The following is a 13,713-nucleotide window of genomic DNA, read 5'->3' as shown; positions in this document are numbered from 1 at the left end:
GCTGTGATGAGAGAAGGGTCGGCGGGGGGCGGGGGGTGGGGGCGCGGGTGTGACATCTTAGAAAGTCGTCACACACTATCTACAACTTAAAATCATTAGCACTGGGGTGAGGAGCCGGAGAAGTGAATTAGAGGCAGTTCCTCTCCCCATAATAAGCCTTATGGAACGATTTGCTTTTAAAATCATGTATATGTATAACATTAATAAAAATGAAAACAAAAACATTAAGGAGAGAGCTATGCATCTGAGTAGCTTGAAAAAAAAATGACAGATCCTCTTCCATACCCAGGTCCTATGCCTGAAATTCTCCTGGAACTCTCACTGTCCTCATCGTAACAGAAGCAACTCGTGTCTGATTTGCTTGAGATTCATTTTTCCATAACGGAACTCCACAGTACAAGTCAGGGTAAGAGAGCTTGTCCTCGATTCCAGGTAGTCTCGGGAGCAGGAGAGGTGCCACCAGCAGTATTCCATGGAACATGGAAATTTAGGTTTGCACTCATTCAGGAGTTATACTAATACTTTTCCTTGAATTTACATGACACTTTTCTTTCAAAGTACTCAAAGCATTTTACAGATTCTGTTTCATTAATTGTCACAACATCTTGAACAGGCTGCCATCCAACCTCGTGAATGGGGAAGGGAGAAGGCGAGGCTCAGAGAAGTTCAGTCTCGAGACCTGAAAGGATGACAAGGAGACTCCACTTTCCACACAGCAAGGAGTTTTTCAGGAACAAGAATGAAATTCAATGCATTTTCATTTTTTAAAACGGTCTGGAACATCATTTTCTTAGGTCGAACATGAACAAAAATGGGTGAGCAGTTTTCTTAAGAATTTTGTAAGAACAGACTATAACTAAGCAGAAACAAATACTTTCAAAGTAAAATTGCCCAAACTAGTTCTATGGATTATTTATCTGAGAGATGTTAATAGGTCTGGGGGAGCGGGGAGGGGGAGAGAAATGTTTGGTAATCAAAAATTTGGAAATAGCTAAAACAATCTTGAAAAACAACAACCAAGTTGGGGGGCTCACCTTTCCTAATTTCAAAACTTACTACAGAGCTACAGTAATCCGAACAGTAAGGTACTGGCATAAGGACCAACCGTAGACCAATAGAATACAATAAAGAGCCCCAAAGTGAACCCTCACAGGTATGGTCAAGTGATTTTTGACAAGGGTGCCAAGACTACACATGGGGAAAGGACAGTGTCTTCAATAAATGGTGCTGGAACAATGGGACATGCATATGCAAAAGAAATAAAATTGGACCCTTATCTTGTACCATGTACAAAATTAACTCAAAATAGATCAAAGACCTAATCACAAAAGCTAAAACTCTAACTTTTAAAAGAAACACAGAGGAAAAGTTCCATGACATTGGATTTGGCAATGGCCCTTAGATAGAACACCAAAAGCACAGGTAACAAAAGAAAAACAAAATAAATTGTTTCATCAAAATGAAAAACTTTTCTACATCAAAGAACACTGTCAAGAGAGTGAAAAGACAGCCTAAGAATGGGAGAAAACATTTGCAATTCATACATCTGGTGAAGAGTTAATATCCAGAACATATAGAAAACTCCTACAACTCAAAAACCAAAAACAAACAACCCACTTCAAAAGTGAGCAAAGAACATGAACAGATATTCCTCCAAAGAAGGTATACAAATGACCAGTGAGCATGTGAAAGGTGTTCAATATCACTAGTCATCAGGGAAATGCAAATGAAAGGCACAATGAGATACCACTTCATACCCATTGGGATGACTATTACCAAAAATAATGGAAAGGAACCAGTCTTGGCAAGGCTGTGGAGAAACTGGAATCCTTATGCATTGCTGGTGGGAATGCTGTAGCCAATGTAGGGAACAGTCTGGTGCTTCCTCAAAAAAATTAAAGATAGAGGTGTCATATGATACCCAAAGGAATCGAAAGCAAGGACTCAAATAGATCCTTGTACCCCAATGTTCATAGCAGCATTATTCACAATAACCAAAAGGTGGCAACAACCTAAGCATCCATCAATAGATGATGCATAAACACAGTGACCTATCCATACAATAGACTACATTATTCATATTTTAAAAGGAAGGAAATTAATATCCAGATACATGCTACAACATGGATGAATCTTGAAGACATTATGGTGAAATAAGCCAGACACCGAAGGATAAATACGGTATGTTTCCACTTACCTGAGGGACCTAGAGCAGTCAAACTCACAGAGACAGAAGGCAGAATAGAGGTGACCAGGGGCTGGGGGCTGGGGACTGGGGGCTGGGGAATGGGAGTTTTTGTTTAATAGGGATGGAGTTTCAAATTGGGATGATGAAAAAGTTGTGGAAATAGGTAATGGTGATGGTTGTGCAACAATGTGAATGTACTTAATGCCACCAAATTGTATACTTAAAATGGTACATTTTATGTGACATGTAGTTTACATATTTACATTTTAAGTAAATTTTTAAAAAATAGAAAAATATTGTCTCGCTGAACATTATTGCCCATGTTCTCTCTTGGAAATTGGCAGCATACTTTAAAGACGCAAGAGAATCTCGCCATGAAGAAGTCTATTTAGCTGTGCACAGCCGAGTTTCTCAAAGAAAGCTGAGTATGACATCCAGTCTTGGCATGTCTATTACAGCCCACAAATGGGTCTGAGGGCCACCAGTTTGCTCTACAGGATTTTACAGAACCAGTGGTTGGGGTCTCTGCTGACATGAGGTGCCTGGTCAAAATAACGAGTATATTAGGGCAGTATTCTTTTTTCTTTTCTTTTTAAAATTTTTCTCTTTTTTGGGGGGGGGAGGGGCAGTATTCTTGAAGTGGAACGAAATGTTTGCACATGAAGATGGCTGTGAATGGGAGACATCTGTAATACTGTTAACAACAACAACAACAAAAGATGGCTGTAAAGATCCCCAGAGAAGGAAGGAAGGGGAAGTTGGAAGGAAAATGGAAGTGTCTCTCTTGTCCTAAAGAAGTTCTCTTCCAGTATTTCTTTTTCCTGGTTGACAAAAAGTGGTAAAAACAAAACAAACAAAAATAAAACAAAAAAACCTATGTCATGATCTTCAGGGCAGAAGACACACCAGCACATCTTTGTGTCCTTGCGAAAGAGAAACAGCCAAGCAGAGGCCTCTTCAGGGAGGATGGAGATGGGTCTGTGCAGACCTGTAAGCTCCTGTGACCTCAGCAGCCGGGATTAGTTTGGAGTCCAGCTTCTCCCAGCGGCTTCCCAACCCGATGGGAGCCCCCGGCTGGTGCGCCTTGGGCAGAGTAGGCACTGGAGGCCTCACACTTCCTGCACCCCGGGTCTTAAAGTGAATGGTTTTCTCTCCTCACTGTGCGCCTCATTCCAGCTAAATGTGTAAATGATCCAAATGCAATCACAAGGCCATATGTCCCTCCCAGTCACTGGTGAGAATGCAGAAAGGGGGATAATAAAGGGGAAAGAAAACATTTTGGTTGTACAGCAGAATCCTACTGCTGTGGGACAACTGGGAGATAGCGGCCAGGCCACAGCCATCTGCGCTAGGAACCTGCAGTGGTGGGACCCATTACGGAAGCCACAGGGCCCCACAAGCCCCCCGCAGCCCTCTCTGTATCCTCTGCTTGCACGATGTTGCATCTTTCATCTCCAATGGCTCCTGCACATTGACCCTCCCAGGTGTGTCCACATTAGACCCCAATGACACTGAATAGGACATGCTCATTGACTCTAAGACCGGCTCTCGGAGCCACCAGCTTAATTAGCACTGGGGTGCAGGCACTTCTGAGTTACAGCAGGAAAGCCACCCTGCTCTCCCTCCTCGCCTCCCTCCCCCTTCCTTCCCCAACAGAGAGCCTCCAAAGGGCCTGTCTTTGTCATCCAATGTGTAGGGACACCATCAGCTTATTTCACATACAGCACCCTCCAAATTTGGACAAATTCAGTCTAAGGGTCAATTATGGGCTTATTTTCATATTTATGGACTAAAGACTTTCTCTCAAATGGCGCTAATGATAGCCTAAAGGACAGGCCCATCAAAACATCAGCCTCCGAAGGGAGAGGAGCCTAAGGAGGCGTCCCCGTTGAAATTCCACCCACAGCCCTCCCCGCACAAGCAGTTATGTTCTATACATGTTTTTCCACCTCAGCCTCTCTGCAAATGAACACTTTTTAAAATATCTTGACAAAAATCAGTGTTTTAACCAAGGGAAGCTGATTATTCCCCATTCTCCCCTGGTAGAAATAATAATAACAACATTGAACAAACAGCTCCTTGCAATCTGGGGCTGTAAGCCGTTCATCCTACAGAAGATGAACCCTCCACCCAGGGCAGCCTGGTGGTGGGTATGTCAGGTACTTTACAGTCTGTGATTGCTCACCCCAAAGCATTTGGGGGGCCAGGTGAGTGTGGGTGACTCTAACTCAGGTTTGCCTTTAAGCTTGAGTTCTTGCAGGGCGCACTGTGGACGCCACCACTGACATGTGCATGTGCCTTGGCTTCATGTTATTCCCAAAATTGTTGACCATCAACCAACACCAGATTTAACAATCTGGTTTATTTGGCCAAAATGTAGCTGTATTGTCATTGTAAGTGTTCTGTGCACCAACAATTTATTAGTTCAGAAGATGCACCTATAATTTGTAAGATATTTTCAAGTCATGTATAAGAAGACACTCAGATTATTTTTTTTTTTGCCAAATACCATTGGATTCGTTGTCTCTTGAAAGCTTATTTTTAAAACACGTTACTCACCCCTCATCATCAAATCATTGCAGCCAATGGGCCCCTTTCATTGCAGCCAATGGGCCCCATATGAGGTAGGTCAGTCAGCCTCCAGTCATTAGAAGTTGCATGCAGTAAGGTGACTCCTGTCTTGACTCTGATTGTTAAGCCTTAAACCTGACACCTGCAGAGCACACCTGGTGCTTCCTGACCTGTCTGTGTCACTGCCCACAGGAGATGACCATACATTAGACACGGCACTTACCGCTCCAGATTACTCATTAGGCCAATACAGATGTTGAGCCTGGAGGCTAAGGCTTTATGTTTGCAAACTAACACAGCTCTCCATTGAGCACTAACCCTGGGACGGACTCTATGCTAAGCACAATGTTCACTATCTCCACATACAATCCTTCAAGGAAGGGGGTATTACAGTTAACCTTGGATTTCAGGTGGGGAAACTGAGCCACAGGGTGATTCATTTGGATAAGTAGGATTTGACGTGGGTTTGGCCTGACTCCAGAGCTGGTGCTTTCCTGGTCCTCCAACACTACACTCCAGGTCCACCTTCCATACACACACCGAGCGCCTTTGCACCCAGCACTCCATGGGGCCCCAGGCTAGAAGAGGCCTAGACCCTCACCTGAAACACAGGACCACTGTGAGCCATTGTTCACGAGGCTGGTGGAGCTAAAGGAAAGAATGATGAACTAAATCAAGAGAGAAGATAAGAAGTTAAGGTAAGTGATGACTTGAACAGCTAAAAAGACCTAAGTGCAGTAACTAGTGAGGTAATGAAGGTGGGTTGAAATAGACAATTGGGCTGAAAAACGGTATCAAAATGGAATAACTAAAGAATACGTGCTTCTGGAACATAAACTGAGGATCACCAAAGTAACAAAAAGAAAACCATCAAAACGGTCCCAGTATGTGACCCACTGTTCCCTTGATCATCCAGATCTTGGGACACTGAAGTCCCCTTGATGTAACTGGGTGAAATGAAGGGCTAAGTCTTCCCTGCCTGGAGATCACCCCACTACCTCCCGACTATACCTTCTATCTCAAAGGAGAAGCCATAGGCTGTCTTTCCTCCATCCTTATTCCAAACCAAGGAGAGGAGTTGGATTTGTGTCAGAGCCACATTTAACTATTGGATTTTGGTGGGACTTCTATCGAATGGAGGAAAGAGACACCAGCTCCTGGTCCCCTGGAAATTCCTACTCTTTGAAGCCTTCAGACCTCAACCCCCATGAAACCAAGAAGGAATCCAATGGGGCTCATGGTCAGAAGTAGGGGGTTCCTCCTGCTTCTATTAAGGCCAAAAGAGCCTTCCTGACCTACACACACCCCCAATCTAGTTCACCATGAGCCCAGTGAGGTCCATGGTCGGAACCCCATAGTGATAAACATTGCTGATGGCCAAGTAACCTCTCTGCACATCTCCCTTGGAAATTGCACTGTGAGTAGGTGAAGGACACGGTGGTGCCAGGTTCCAACCACATTTCTGTGTGGTTCTACCTTGAACCACCACCCAAAGCTTCTACAGTTATTTTCTGCTTGTGCAGACCCCTTTCTCTCCCTCCAACTCAGAGGCCACATTTTAGATGTTGTAGCAATCAGAATTCTGGTAAATCCTCACTAAGAACATGGTTCTTAATCATGGAGAGAGGGGAAAGTACGGGGGGTGAGGAGAGAACATCGATCAGTTGCCTTCCGTACGCATTCCGACTGGGGATCAAAACTGCAATCCAGGTATGTGCCCTGACCGGAAATGGAACCCACAACCTTTCAGTACATGGGACAATTCTCCAACCAACTGAGCCACACCAACCAGGGCTGCAGCCATCAGATTTTAATGGAGCTTTGATGGTAATGGAGGAGGGTACCCTTGTAGTTATGACACCCTCAAATCATTGAACCCCATGAAGCAGCCAACATTTTATCTTTCAATTCAAATATGTGATTAATCTCACTTACCAACCAGCGCATTTTCCTGTTTGCCACCTTAAAAGAGGTGTTGAAAAAGTATTTCATGACATTTTTGTGAACAAAAGGATAGCTGTCCAAGAAGGTATGTTTGTAATTGACTGATCAAATCTAATGACAGTAATGATATCTACAGTGTATTCACCCCTTCCGTGTATTGAGCACAGAATGAAGCACATTCCCTGTGTTATTAAAAATTTTATGAAAAAGAAACTGAGGTTCATGAAATAGTTCTAGTCTCCAAATCCCATGCTCTCTCCACAATAGCATGACATCAGAAAGTCCTATTTGTGATGTTGATGGATCAATGTCCACTTGGGATGCCACCCAGTGCCTGGGACATACCCATTATGTCCTTTTCCACAGTTTTGCACAATAGTTAGGTGAGAATATTGGTATCCTGCTGATCAGAGTTGCAGTTGATACCAAGCTGGGACCTACCTCCAGCATTTCCAAATTAAAGCAACAAACTGAATCTAAGAGTAAAAGTGAAAACTTAGGCTCAAAAACTCAGTGACACAAGTGTATAGCTCCATGTCTGTCCCCAGCAGCACACATGCATTGGACCTGGATGTTTTTATTGAGACCATGGCACCTGTCAACAGAGTGATGTGGCTGTCAACAAACTAATGTGAACACAGGGAGAGTCATCTCATGCATGTCGTTCCATCCTGTTAGAAAGTCCAGGTTGACACTGACCCACTGCAATCCAAGATGTTGCCGCTCTTTCAAGACCCACCACGGAGTGGAAATAAAGACGGGCAGAGGGCTAACCACTGCACAGGGGAACGAGGGCCAGGGCAGTGTTTGAAGAGGCAGGACAGGATTTCTCTCTTCAGCAGTGCAGCCATCAAATTCCTAGCTTGCCACTGCGTCTGTGTGATGTCTTGATAGGAGGTGGAAAGGCATGGTGTGAAATGATCTGAAAGCACGAAAAATTGTTGTTAGGAGGTGTTGGCACCTGAAAAACAACTCATCTTGTTCCTATTGGCTTCAGCCTGAGTTTTCTCCGAGACGACTCTGCCACGTCCTGCTTGGAAATCTTGGGCATTCAAGCTTATACTGAGTGCAACGTGCACTTCTAACACCTCATCCTTTCCCCACGAACACACAGAACACCGTGAGGTCAACGCGGAAATTATTTTGCTGTGTGTTTTCAATTTATTTTCCGCTCTAATGTCCAAACACAGTATTGCATTTATGTGCAAACACATTTATGTGTGAAAGGACTGTGAGTCCATGCTAAGTTGTCCTGACCATTAAGGATTTTAACAAGCAAGTTGTTTGGGTAAAATTTCCCCAAATCAAATGGCAACAGATGTAGTTCAAAGTTCAATAGCTATTGAATCATTTCCCCTCATCTGTGGCTTCTCTTCTGGAACATTCTGGGGGGATTTTTTTTGTTATTGGGAAGAGCGATGTTTCTCTCAGGTGGGTTGACAATGATGCGTGTTCCTGATGATCGCTCAGCTCTGATTGGCAGATCTTGCCTTAAATCACTTCCTCCCCTCTCCTTCTGCCAGTCATCCTCAGCACAGGACCTTTCCATCTCCATCCCCATCTCCAACCAAGTCAACAAAACTATAGTAAACGGCCTTTCTTTTTCCGTCTGAGCTATGAATGTAAGCTTTTAGAGCACACAACTTCCCTGTCCAGGAAAAGTTAGGGCAGCTCCTGAGTTGGGAGTTTTCAGCACGCTCACAGGAGAGGGTGAGCAGGTGCGTGTGTGTGCACGTACACTGGAAGCAGAGGGGTGGGGGAGAGAAATACAGAGTACCAGGAATTATCTGTGCATAAAGAAATTAAAAGAGAATATTTCCAGAGCAATTGAAGCCCATCTCCTGAACAATGACGACAGCTCCTCATTTTCGACAACAATAGAGGGCACGTAGGAGTCAGCTCATTAGAATATCTGTGGCTCTTTTCTGTTCTCTCTGCATTAAGCCCCCATAATGTCAGTTGTCACTTATTAATGACAATTAACTAGTAATCAGCACTGAGACTCTTCGAGGTGGTCTTTGCCTGACAGGTGAAGAAAGAGAACATTGCGGAGTGCCACGCGGTGACATGGAACCTTCAAAGGGAGCGCGGCATTTCCATAAATTACTTCAGAAAGAAATTTCCTTTATACATTCTCACTAACGCTTAAGGATCTTTAACCCTAGAGAGGCCACACTCCAATTCTCCTTTTGCAATGTCTTTCTTACCAAATGAAACCTGCAAACCATCTACGGTAGTTACAATTGGATCTCCATCCTCTCGTCCAAGACACTCGCTCCACAGCCCACCTCGCTCCTCAAACAATTTAGCTTCTGCTATTTAGTTTTAGTTATGTCCAGCTGTACACATCACCTTAGTGACGTCCCTCCGTGATGCACATCCCTGCGCTGGTTAAATTTCACCAGTGGTTGCAGTGGTCCAGTGGCTGACTTCTCTCGGGCACACTCTCTCTCTTCACTCCCTCGTGATACGGTGACAGGATGACCGCAGCCTGTCTGATCCGTGCAGGGGAGACCTCCAGTCGGAGCCCTCCCATCTCCCACCTCTCTTCCTACTGGCACGGAGCAGGACAGCCTTCCCCACCCTGCACACAGGATCGACCATCTGAACACAGGCACCTACTTGGTACACACCTGCTCGCCCACGGGCCCTTCCCCCTGGTTTCTCTGTGATGCTAGAAGTGCCTGACTAACCTGAGGACTCGGAGTGGGGTTTTCAAGAAGGAAAATATTTGGAGTGTGAGTAAGAAGGCTAAATGTTATCACTAGAAGAGAAACATGCATTCTGTCTTTGAGGAGTTGAGGCTCCGGAAAGGCCAAATTTGCCCTGAGAATGGCATGATGACACCTGGAAGCCAGTGTGCCCCTTGCTAGAAGGGCATTGCCAATTTCACATGTTAAAAAGGTGGACTGCATCTATTCATGTCCAAACAATGCAATTAGACTATTCTCCTAGAATGGAAACCACTGGCAAAGTGGGTGGCATTCAAAGCAGTGATTCGGATATAAGACTGTCTATTCCTGATAGAGAATTCCACCCTTGAACAGGTAAGCCTCTGGAAACAGGCAACAAGGAGTTTAGAATCTAAATGTCTCAGGGGGGAAAAGGCGGCATGTTTTTATGAAAACAGAAATTTTAAGAAACGGGTCACCTGGAGACTCACTTTGTGACCCCTTTTTTAGAATAAAATCTATTGTTTCTTCCCAAGCACCTAAGGTGGTGGGAACACGCCGTGTCGCCTGGCGCGCCCATCGTTTTGCAAGAATTTCATGAGATTACAATGCTTCCCTGACAACAAACAAGATGTTAGGCACTGTCACTGTCAGTTTCCAACTACCTAACCGGAACTTAAAGATGAATGTACATGGTGTATTTAAGAAAACAATCGCCATGAAAAGAATTGCACTTTAAATGCCTTCCTATTTTAAAAATATCGCTCACAGTAATCTGAAGTTTGAACGAAGTCCTTTCCATCAGCTTGCAGATCACTTCAGATTTGAATGCCACCGGTGCCCACTGCCTGGTGAGAGAAGTGATGGAAAAGGAAGGTGTCCCAGTCGTGGCCCTGGAGTCCAGCTCTGAGAGGTGGCGCAGTGTCGGTTATAGGTGTTTGTTCTAATAAAACAACCGGAAATACTGAGTGGAATGTTCTTTGCACTCATTTCTAATAGTGAAAACTTGAGAAGAATCTAAATGTTGCTTTTTAAAATTCTATCTAAACCAGAGACCATCTCAATAAGATGAGAAATGTGTGATATTTAACAAAATGGGAAAATACTCATTATCTACTATCAAGTAAAGAAAAGTACAAAAGGGTGTTCAGTGTGATCTCTATTTTGTAGAAGCATGACAGGAAAAAAAAATATGTTACCACTAAAATATTAACATGATTTTTTTCATAGATGAAAGCAATAGTTATTTTTATTTCCTTCTTTATGTCTTTGTGTTCCAAGCTTTGGGCAATGACTATGTATTGCTTCTATTACAGGAGTAAAAGTTATGTAAAAAGCACAGGTACTCTCCAAATTTTACTCTTTTTAAGTTTACAATTCAATAACTGGCCTTCAACTTCAGAAAAATAATGAGAAAGGCAGTAACATGAAATTTTACCTTGGAAGAAAGCAGAAACCTTTATTTGTATGGACAGGTTTCTGAGAATTTGGAAGAAGTTTAGATATGTTTGACTAATGTAAGAAACTTTATAAAGATCACAAAATATGGAAATGTAGTGACATAAATTTTGAGTTATTAATTGCTTCTTTTTTCATGTAATACCTAAAGATTGTTTCTCTTACATAAAGTATTATCTACCATTATTTCATTGGCTTCCTACCTCTTTAAATATTGACTAAATAACAATATATCTTAACCCAACACATTCTGAAGAATATCTCAAACCTTTTAGAATCCCACAGTTAAAAGAAAAAGTATGCCCGACCGTCGTGGTTCAGTTGATTGTCAACCTGTAAACCAGGAGGTCATGGTTCTATTCTTGGTCAGGGCACCAAGTGGCCGGGTTGCAGGCTCTATCCCCAGTAGGGGGCACAGAGGAGGCAGCTGATCAATGGTTCTCTCTCATTGTTAATGTTTCTATCTCTCTCCCTTCACCTTTGAAATCAATTTAAAAATATATATATTTTAAAAGTGTTTAGTTTTCAAGTAGGGTAACTTTTGCATGTGCACAAGGTCACCTAACCAATAGAAAACACTGGGCAGCCACGTGACTAGCCAGCCCCCTACAGCCTCCTACCGGTGGGCAGATGGCCAGCTCTCTCCAGCTCCTTGGGGGCCTTTGGCTGTCGAGTTCTAGAAGTGGAGACCTGGTGTCTGGACTAAGGAAGGACTGGGAGAAACGCAGAGCACACTCGAGACTAGATGAAGGCGAGGATGGGTGCATGTATCCAAACACAGATGAAGGAAGAAGAACCATCTGTAAGGTGAATCCTCAAATTAGAGGTGGCAACTGCTTCCCTGGGTTACTCACCGTCTGCCTACACAAATCAAGTTTTCACAGTACTAGGTAGACCTGTAGTCATTGAAGCTGCTACATATTCATAACAAACATTACTTCAACTTAGTTTTCAGATCCCATAGAAAACAGAGCTGTCCTGTTTTTGCAATCTGAGGTGGGTTGCAGCTGGAAGCCACGTGAAGAATGAATGTCTGCTCAGGGTGGCACTCACGTCCCTGTCCGTCAGCATCACCTGAAACCCTCAGCTGTCGTCCCCATCCCACAGAAGCTACCCACCCCTGGGCCTGCAAAGGGGGCAACTAGGAGCACGGTTGGGGCAAAGCCAGAGCTTTAAGCTCAGGCTCAGGTTGTGTCAATTTCAAGCCCCCAGACCAGGGGTCCTCAAACTACGGCCCGCGGGCCACATGCAAATACAAATATTGTATTTGTTCCCGTTTTGTTTTTTTACTTCAAAATAAGATATGTGCAGTGTGCATAGGAATTTGTCCATAGTTTTTTTTTAAACTATAGTCCGGCCCTCCAACGGTCTGAGGGACAGTGAACTGGCCCCCTGTTTAAAAAGTTTGAGGACCCCTGCCCCAGACCATGGGCATCTCTGTGATGGGCTGGGCTCATTGTCTGTGAGAATGGTGGAGTAAAAGCCCCTCCCCATGCTGTGAGGCCCAAATGAGTTGCTGTGGGTGAAGCACCAAGGATGTCCCTGGCACGGAGTAGCATCCTCTAACTATAACTAGGTCCCCACCTCCAGCGTCAGTATGAATGGTGGTAAGACAAATTAGTCTTGTACTATCTATTGGTTGGAGAACTGGGGTTAATGAATTAGAAAAAGAAAAAATTGCCCAGCGGCATGGCTCAGTGGTTGAGTATGGACTTATGAATCAGGATGTCATGGTTTTGTTCCCGGTCAGGGCACATGCCTGGGTTGCGGGCTCGATTCCCAGTGTGGGGTGTGCAGGAGGCAGCCCATCAATGGTTCTCTCTCATCACTGCTGTTTCTAACTCTCTCTCCCTCTCCCTTCCTCTCTGAAATCAATGAAAATATATTTTAAAAAAGAAAAAGAAAGGAAGCCTGCATCTGGGCCTAGACCCCAGGTTCAGAACTCGGGTTGCAAGCAGCTTTCAAATAGCTCAGTGGCTGTGCCACTGGGGCCCAATCCCCAAATGGCACCTCCCTTCACACCACGTGCCTGTGGCTCTGACTCTTCCTATTGGTGAAATCACATAATCATGTTTGTGGACCTGTGGCAAAGAAAACCTAACTTCAGAGGATTCTCATTCAAGGACCCCATGTCCACCAGAGGCCTGTCATTCTTCTCCATCACCCCTGTAGCCCAAAGTACAGTCACCCAGTAACTGAAGCCAAGTGGCTGAAGCTCCTGAAGGACGGAACTATTTACCAATGAAACAGTCGGGACAGTAACCCAGCTCGCCAGTGTCCAGGGCATTAGTATAGGCTGTAAATAGGGCCACCTGGTCGGCTGTCCGGCTGCCCACCGGACAATGGGCAATAGTGGGCACAGCTCAGCTGCTCAGCTGCTTCAAAACAGAGCGTCCAAAGTCTGCCCTTTCTCAAGATGTATTTAACGGAAATTTAAGCAAAAGGTAGGAAAAGAAATCTCCATGCCATGTCCTGAAGCGCTCCTGGGGTTTCCCTCAATACAGATGGAGCCCTGGACCTCAGGGCTCAGTGCTCACAGCCTCACATGCCCAGGGTGCCCTCGGAGAGTCCTGGGTGCTCAGGGCAACCTGCAGAAGACTGGTCTCAAACCCTGAATCAGATGGCAGCTTGTGTTTTAAAACTGTGCATTTTTTAAAGCACAGATAACAGACTTTCCTCTTTAGAGAATGCAGAACTGGTCCCAAGGCCCTGGGTCTTCCCTGACACCCCATCAAGTCCCCGGACGCCCGGAAAGCACACTGGGAACACCTGTAACTGTCCATGTGGGCTCTCCACGCGCAGGCCTCAGGCTCTCTATGGACTAAACACCCATCACTCAACAGTTCAACTCGGTGGCACCCAGTGGAGTTAAAAATGCTA

The sequence above is a fragment of the Myotis lucifugus genome, unplaced genomic scaffold (genome assembly GCF_000147115.1).
Source record: "Myotis lucifugus unplaced genomic scaffold, Myoluc2.0 scaffold_82, whole genome shotgun sequence".
Classification (NCBI taxonomy): domain Eukaryota; kingdom Metazoa; phylum Chordata; class Mammalia; order Chiroptera; family Vespertilionidae; genus Myotis; species Myotis lucifugus.
The sequence above is the reverse complement of the archived record's forward strand: the minus strand, read 5'-3'. Positions refer to the sequence as shown.